This window comes from Microcebus murinus, chromosome 11 (genome assembly GCF_040939455.1).
Source record: "Microcebus murinus isolate Inina chromosome 11, M.murinus_Inina_mat1.0, whole genome shotgun sequence".
In the NCBI taxonomy this organism is placed as follows: domain Eukaryota; kingdom Metazoa; phylum Chordata; class Mammalia; order Primates; family Cheirogaleidae; genus Microcebus; species Microcebus murinus.
This window is the reverse complement of record NC_134114.1, coordinates 51,175,979-51,184,491: the sequence shown is the minus strand read 5'-3', so window position 1 is coordinate 51,184,491 and position 8,513 is coordinate 51,175,979. Positions and strand designations below refer to the sequence as shown.

At 43.1% G+C, this 8,513-nt stretch overlaps 1 long non-coding RNA gene across 1 annotated transcript; it reads right to left on the bottom strand.

Annotated features, from left to right (window-relative positions):
* Positions 1-949: 949 nt before the first annotated feature.
* On the bottom strand, positions 950-7,296 carry LOC142873796 (uncharacterized). Its single transcript, XR_012921771.1, has 2 exons — positions 7,240-7,296; positions 950-1,087 (listed from the first exon to the last, which is right to left on the bottom strand). It is a non-coding gene; the product is annotated as an uncharacterized LOC142873796 (long non-coding RNA).
* Between the last annotated feature and the right edge of the window lie 1,217 nt (positions 7,297-8,513).

Here is an 8,513-nt window from a genome sequence, read left to right as displayed (position 1 = left end):
TCCCTGCTCCCTCTCCCCGACACCCGGCATCAGCTGCTGGCCAGGACATCTGACCCCCAGATGTTGATACAAACAGAGCTCAAGTTCACGGTGGTTAGTTGCTTGTCATGCCTTTCAGAAAGAATTTAAGCACCAGTCCTAAAAGGTTGAAGGTCAGGACTGATGAAGACCAAGGCAAGGCCTTGGTGGTGGTGGGGAAAATAAATGAATAATTAAATGAACTGAAGAAGAAAGAAACCCTCTAATATTCTACTTAACATAAGCACGAAACCTCTGTTTGTATCCCAGCCACCTACTTGAGCAGGTCACCCAATCTCTGTGCCCTAGACTCATTTGTACAAGGGGAATAATAATCGCCCACCTCACAGGGATGAGGAGACGATTAAGTAAAGCACAGAGATATTGCACGGCACAGAGAAAAGGCTCAGAATTTGGAAGCTATTATTTGTGTTATTAATATGCGGAAGCTGGGGAAGGAGCAAAGTGTAGCGTTTCCAGTAGCCTTCCCTTGGGAGAAGGCCAGGTCGGCTCAGGGATGTGATCGTGTTTTGTTTTTCCAAGTGCAGGCCTGGAAACCAGGTGGAAAAGTCAGCAAGAGGAAGATAATGCTACTTCCATCCCTTTGTGCCCATTCTTGGGGTTCCTGGTATCCCCACCACGCAGGCTGTCGCTGCTGTGTGAACCCCCGACCCCTCCGTGTCTAATAAAGGCAGCCTTCCCCGTTATCTACAGCCCCCTGCCATGCACTGTCAACCAGGTTATTCCAGAGTTGATTTGTGCCCAATGTGACTGTAATTGACACAGTTATCATACCATAAAACCCAAGGCCACGGGAAGGTGAAGATGGGCTAAAGAATCTATTATGTTCAATGAAAATAATATGAATAAATCATCTTGATAAAAAAAAAAAAACGACTATAGGAAAACACATAAACCCAAACAACACATCACATTTTTATGGGATTTAATGGCTTGCTTCTTTTCCTTTATGACTCGCTTTCCTTCCTTCAGGCACCATGGCCTTTTCTTGTCTGTAACGGGGGTCCTCTGCTGTTGTCTTCCATAATGATAACGGGGAGAGCTGTTCCTAGAACATATTTAGGGAACTATGTAATATATATAATAAGAATATAGGTGGATTTCACACAAAGAATTTCTTAAAGGCACTCCGAGGCAGGAGATTGCTGGCATCAGTTTTATGGGCTGCAAGATTCTTCCCCTGAGAAGAGATTCTAGCATCCCCTGGGGCAAAGTCAGGTGTGCCGGTGAGGATTGCAGGCAAGGGCGTGGAGGAGGATGGACTTCTTGTCCTTGCTCATATGCAAACAAGGCACTGGGCCAGCAAGGGAGAAGGTTCTGTTAGATTTTTTTTTAGAGGTCCTCTACACAACTCAGCAGTAATTTTAAGTTTAATTGCTCTCCCACAACGTCTTTGTGTTTTGGGCACTGCACCTCTCTTAAAGTAGATGTGACTCGTGTCCTGCAGAAATACCAGGTACAGACCCACAGAGCACAGAGAAACATAATATTGGGGTGAATATTATAGGGCTCCAGACTGCCTGGACTATAAAGACAGGCAAACCAGCCCAAACAGGGTTAACTTTCTGGTGATGTTACCTAGATTGTCTGAATTATCTTGAACAATCCAGATGAGGTTGGAACCATCCAGGTGAAGGCCTTTCTTTGCCTTTCTGTGGCGTAGGACTAGTCTATGTGTTCGGGAATTCTTTCCAACCCCAATCTCTCTAACAAAGCCAAACCTAATCATTACCTGTATGCAACAACCTCTTTGTATTGATAGCAGTGATATAGAGAATACCTTGTTTGTAAATAATGATGTAGAGAATAATACGTTTTTGTTTGTAAATAGCAGTGATATAGAGAATAATATCTTATTTGAGCAAGCCTGTTATTTGTGTATCAAGCGCTTTCATGTATACCTGTGAAAGATTTTAGAAGCATATTATAGTCTATGTTTTTACTGCCCCTAAATATTTATATGCACAACCGCAGTTTAAAGTGTCTAAAGGACCTTGTAGTTTATTTTAAAAGCTGTTGTAAATTAATCCAGCAGAAGGCCAATATAATCAAGATAAACACCTAGTCTGGCTCTGCCCCCCCCCCATCCCAGAAAGATAGCAGCTGCATAAATAAACAGCTCACACCAGCCTTGGTTCTACCCACTCATACTAGCATCGCATAGGGATGCTTCAGCATTTTGACTCTACACAGCACTTTTCATTGAATAGCTCAGCAAGGAGTTGAGATTTGTGGGCTCTTTTTAAGGGCTGGTATCTTATACAATCTCCCGACTCCAGCCTTCTGCCTTATCAGGGGCTTTGGATTAAAGGTGCTTAGTCCTGGGGTAGCCAGATAGTTCTATGTCTCCAAATAGTTGGGGATCGATCATAATTTGTTGGCTTTGAAAAAAATTTCATTTCTATATGGCATTGTATGCCAGGGCCTGGGGATGCTTTGGCAATAGGAACTCAGGATTCCTCTTTTCCTATTAGGATTGTGGGTGAGAAAAATGACAAGCAGGGCAGTTTTATTTGTGTGACTAGACATCTGACAAAATGTCTCTGCATTTGCATTTGTGTAGGAGATTTTATGAAAATGTAATATCCTTTAGGGGAGACAAAATCCATGGCCTATAATATAGCTATTATTTTTGCATGAATGGCCTCGCTGAATTTGATGAAATGCCTCTAATTTTGAGGAGAGATATTTCTAGACATTTTCTACCAGTTTTTTTAAAAAAGTATCAATTCTTCTTCCTCCATTATAATGACCATGACTTCTTGTTTGGTTTATTTGTTTTTTTCATAGCTCTTAAAGAGCCACAGAAAATTTTAAGCTTGAGCCAAGGACCATGCCTCCCAACACAATTTAGAGAAGGGAGGCATCGTCTGGGGGGAAGATGGCATGTGGGCACAGATCTCCACCTTGCTCACCACAGAAGGACACTCCTGTATGGGCAGGTGGCCACAACATCAGGAAGGAGAAGTTAAGTTTGCTTAAGTTGTTAGCCATTATTAATTGCAATAGTGTTGTGCATTTATTTAAGAGAAAGATGAACAAAACATAAAAACAAAAACGCAAAAACTGATGTTGTAAAACATTACTCCTATAGCTGTCATTTTGCAAAAGAATTTGGCATCTGGATACCTTAGAGTATGTCTCCTCAGCACAACAAAAACTGGTATACAATTTTTAAAAACTGTTTTGCCTATAATGTGATTGCAAGACATGTTGTCTAAAGATTTAGATATATGTTTATATATATATATTACATATGTTTTAGTAGGTAGTGTTTTTATTATTTATGCAAATACTACATACAAAGCATTATTTCAAACATTTAAAAATAACATGTAGTTTACATTCTCTAAAGCCATATTGGGTGATTGAGGCAGAAAAATGTCCCATGTTCCAGTAAGATGAATCTCTTGCCATTAGACAGAGTCTACTTAACCTCTACACCATGGCTGACGTACCGGATGGATCCGTGATGAGCATTAGTGCTGTGCTAACGATGTCCTGTCCTGCACATGGTATTGATCTGCTCGGGTTCCAGCTTACTAACCCCAGCTGCTCCCAGCTATCAGGGAGAATGCGCTGAATAAGCAAAGGAAAGAAGGAAGGAAAGGAAAGAATTGGCCAAGGAGACCAATTCTTTCCCTTCACTCTGGAGGGCTTACGTGACCCTCAACAGCAGGGACAACAAAAAACTGCACTGCCAGCATGCCCATGGAAGAGCATTGGAAAAATGAATGCTTGATCCTACCTTGGGGGCCACACAGGGGGTCCACAGTTCCAGAACCTGACCCAGGCCCTGCATCTATCTCTGGTTCCTCCTACGTGCTCTGGGATCCCACAACGAGGCAGGGGATGTTCTTGCCTTCGTTGTCTCATGGCCAGAAACGATCTGGGAATGCTTCAGAGGGTGGAAGATGGGCATTCTAGAGACCTTGGCTGTGTGGTTGTTCTAACAATTCCTGAGGGGTGTCTTAGTTTCTTCATCGGTAAAATGGATAGCACCTAGCTCACCAAGCTGTTGTCATGATTAAATGAGACAATGCCTGTAAACTGTTTAGTGTAATGCCCCACGCAGGCTTGCCATCCAAAGGGCATTCATGGCTGCTGCTGTTGCCATGGGTGTCTGAGCTGATGACACAGGGCTATATCAAGGGCCAACAGGGAGCCCAGAGAATGGAGAAAATAAGAGCTTCTGAGATACCCTTGCTGATCTGCTTGTCTACAAAGGGATGGGAGAATGTGGGGGCTCCTTTCCAATCAGATTAGAGTTCTCCAAAGGCTGTAGCTATTGTTTCTTTCAGAGCCCTACATTTGTAATCTGCCATCTTAAATTCTTGCTGTTTTTTTCTCTTACAAATTAAAAAAAAACCCTGTTTTCAGCTGCTCCTCAGGCAGTTTTGTGTAGGAAAGATTAAGAGGGAAAAATGCATATATGCATATACCCAAGAAATTAACTTACTTGTGAAAATGAATATGAACAAACCCTGAGATGCAATGCATTTCCCCACTTAGAACGAGAGATTGATTTCTTGATTTAAGACTGCAAGCACTGCGCTGCAGTCCGGTTATTGAGATGCCTAGAGACGTGCGCTTAAAAATAGAAGCACGGCTTATTGGATGATTGCTATCTATATCCTATGTAAATATGAAAGTGTTCCTCCCATCCGAGTGGTTAAATATGGAGCTATCCTGACATCGGGGAGTTTCGCATCTTGATGTGGCAGGCCCTGTCTCAAGAGGTGTTTAATGCTGTGGTAGGTGAAGAACACATTTCTTTAAATGTTCACAGCAGATGCAACAACTGGCTTTCTTCATCCTCCTTTAAAAAAATGTGTGAAATCCAAACGCTCAAGTCCTGGAGATTAAAGGGCCCAGGCGAATGCCTCGTTCCCTAACTAGTGGGATGAAACAGGGCCCTGCCCAGGATCTCCACAAGCGCTTCCTGCCTCTCTCAGGGGGGCTCAGACCCTTTCAGCTCTCCCCATCAGAGGTTAAAGTGGGGGATGCCTCTCCCCCAGCTACGCTGCCTCTCCGCTCCTGTCTTGTCCCTCAAAGTCTTTCCTTCCAGTCTACCCCATTCCCTGTGGCCCAAGCACACAAAGTCAGTCTGAAGACACAGTTCCGCTTTCTGGCAGCAGAAGAGAACTGGGGGCTTATAGCCCCTCACTACCATCCCTTGGGCATTGGATCTCCTGCTTTTCAAACAAGGCTGTGTTCTGGGGCCCCAGTGAAGACTGCATGTGTGGGGTCTGGGGCAGGGGAGGGGTGGAGCTGTTCCCTCAGTGAGAGACGGCCAGGGTGCCCCCTACGGCCAGGCCCGGACAGTCCACACGGTGAAGGGCTGTCCCAATGCCTGCACACTCTTTCCAAGTCTCTCTTCCATCGCAAGCCTCTCTTCCCTTCTCGAAGGCTGACCTCTAAGGCCACTAACTCCCCCTTTAAGACACTTCCTTTCAGTCCCATGTCTCCCAGAGACCTAGGGGCCAGGTCTCTGTGTGTAACCCCAGTATCCAGAATGGGCGAGATCCTGCTGTAACTCCTGACCTCTTGCTGGTGCTATGTGTCATTTCGGGTACAGAATGAAACGGGACCGAGGCTGAACATCTGATTCAGTGTCTGGACTCCCAAGCGCCTCTTGTGGGTGCTGTTCGCTCTAACCCCAACCTGGGACTTCAGGCCCAAGCCCACTGCCTGGCCAGCTGCTTGCTTCTTCCAGACTTAGCCCATGATGACATCTGCTCAGACCTTCGCACAAGTCCTGGTCTGGCCCCTTGTCCCCAGTCCTGCTGGTGTGGTGCCCAGTTCTCTAACAATGGAGACTTTTCTGCCTGGACACCAATCTGCTGCTCTGGATGTGGGTAAGAAATGCTCTCCTAGTGCAATTATCTCTGAGGACAGGATTACAGATGGTTTTTAATCTCTCCTAATTATACTAATTAATTTTATTTTTTAACAATTGGCGTATAGTTTTAGGCCCTCTCCCCCTTGCCACTTATTTATGTTTTCTTTAATACACAATGATGATACAATAAAATTTTAAAATATATATTCATTTTTTGTTACTTAAGACGACACTAACATTTTTTGTTAATCAGATGATGCTGAGGTATTTAGAGTAAAAGGTAACCATTCCACTTCTCCTAACCTCTCTTCAATTTGTCCTCTCCAGAATTTGTTATCAGTTTGGTGTGTATCATTCCTGAACATTTCTATGCACTTACCTATTAATATATGTATACATCAATTATAAATGTAGAAAAAAATAAAGGTTAACAAATGATCATTTCCTGGCAGCCATGCTGTCTACCATCTTGGTTAGTCTCCATTTTGATGCATCCACCTGAGATCATGTCTCGCTGTCTCGTGTTCCCATCCTGCTTTCCCCGGCCTGACTGACAACCTCTGGATCTGTTCTCCCGGGCCCTGCTCCACCCTTCTCCAAAGCCACTGCTTCTCTCTAAGTCTCCTTAGCTTTCTGCAGCCTTGCTTCCCAGCTGTGTCAGCACATTGGATTGATTTCTCCCTGTTTGTGCTCCCGCCAGATTCCTTTCTAGAAACAGGAGTCAGTAGTCATTTGTTCAAATAGCACACAATAACATGGAGGTAGGCAGCACTGTCTTCCACTAAGTGTCCCAGAATTATACCTTATCTTTACAACAATGGACATTTTATCACATATTCCCTTTAGGATGACTTCTCAATCTTAGCAAATTTATGGGAAGACATTTTTCTACAACCTTTCACAATTTACAAATAATAAAACTAGATGGTCAGTTTTTTAGCCCCAAGGTAGACATTGTCCCCCTAGACACAGAGTTGAACATCTGATACGTGGAAAAATCCAACTGAGAAACAACAGCTAAAAATAGAATTCAGAGAAACAGTGAGTCATGGCCTAAATGAACAAATACATTAAATAATATATTAAATAGAACAAAATGGCCAAAGGAATGTTGAGGCTGGCTTAGGTAACTTCCCCATCTCAGGACTGTAGATGTTAGAGGGTCTCAGGGATACTGGGGACCGCAGACAGTTTTTTTTTGGCAAGTTTATCATTTGTTTGTTTGTTTTTTATCCTCTTAAAGATATGACCTGCCCCCTCACCTCCCCCAACAATACACACACACATCCTTATTTTAGTCCTAAAATAAAGGTTGGTTTAGACAGATTTTTTTTTCCCTTAAATGGCAATAAACCTACCTTTGAAACAGATAAGCAACCTGGCTTCTGTGGGTTTAGCAGGACAGTAACATCTATGCTAATCCCTGATCAGCCAGGTGCTTTCCCCCTGGGTGACCTGGAATTAAGACCAGGCTCCCTGCTCCTCTCTCTTCTCCTATTACTTCCCCAGACAGTAACATTAGCATGCTCTTCTGCCCTCCTGAGCTGTGGGGTAAGCTAACGCACAAAAACATGGGAAAGCTCTTTGCAAAAAGGAACCCCTTGGTGACACAGGCATGATGAAAAGAGACAGGTCAGCTAAGACAGGAAGCTCTAAATCCTGACTATGGCTCCAGCTTCAGGCATAGAACCCAATCACCCTAAGTGAGTGTCAGGTACTGTGCCGGCAGCTGGGGAGATGGGACTCAAACACCTGAGAATCAGACAAAAGTACTAGAAAATAACTAGTGTCACCACTGAGTGTCACAGGATGTCACTTCTGTATTTGGAGTTTAAAATACCTCCTATGCGAGATTTCTCACTCCCTAAATTATGTGCCTTCTCAGGATGGCAGCCCTTGTTTCTTGATGTAGTATTTGGTTACAGCCCATTTGGTATAGCTTACTGTTTCACCTGTGCTTGTCTTCCCAACTGGTGTGTTGACTCATCACGGGTGAGAGTCACATGCTTCTTTAATACCTAAAAATTCATGGACATATAATGATGTTTTTTTTTCAGCTTTGAAATGTAATTCATATATCATACAATCGACCCATTTAAAATACACAATTCAATAGTTTTTAGTATAGCCACAGAATTGTGAAACCATCACTATAATCAATTTCATGACGTTCTCATCATGCCAAAGCTTTAGCTTTTGCCCCCCCATCCTCTCCTCCCCGCCCCCACTGCAGACGTTAATCCACTTTCTGTCTCTATGGCTCTGCCTATTCTGTACATTTCATATAAATAGAGTCATACAATGCGTGGCCTTTTGTGTCTAGCTTCTTTTACTTAGCTTAATGTTTTCAAGGCTCATTCAAATTGTAGCATGTACTGGTACTTCCTCCTTTTTATGGCCAAATATAAATGGATGCATGGATATACTACATTTTATTTATGCATTTATCAGGTAATGGACATTTGGGTTGTTTCCTCTCTTTTGGCTATTATGAATAATGCTGCAATGAACATTCATACATGAGGTTTTGCATGGACATATTTTTCATCTCTCTTGGGTACATCTAAAAGTGAAATTGCTGTTCAAATACTAACTAACTTTTTGAGGAATTGCCAGACTATTTCAAAGTGGC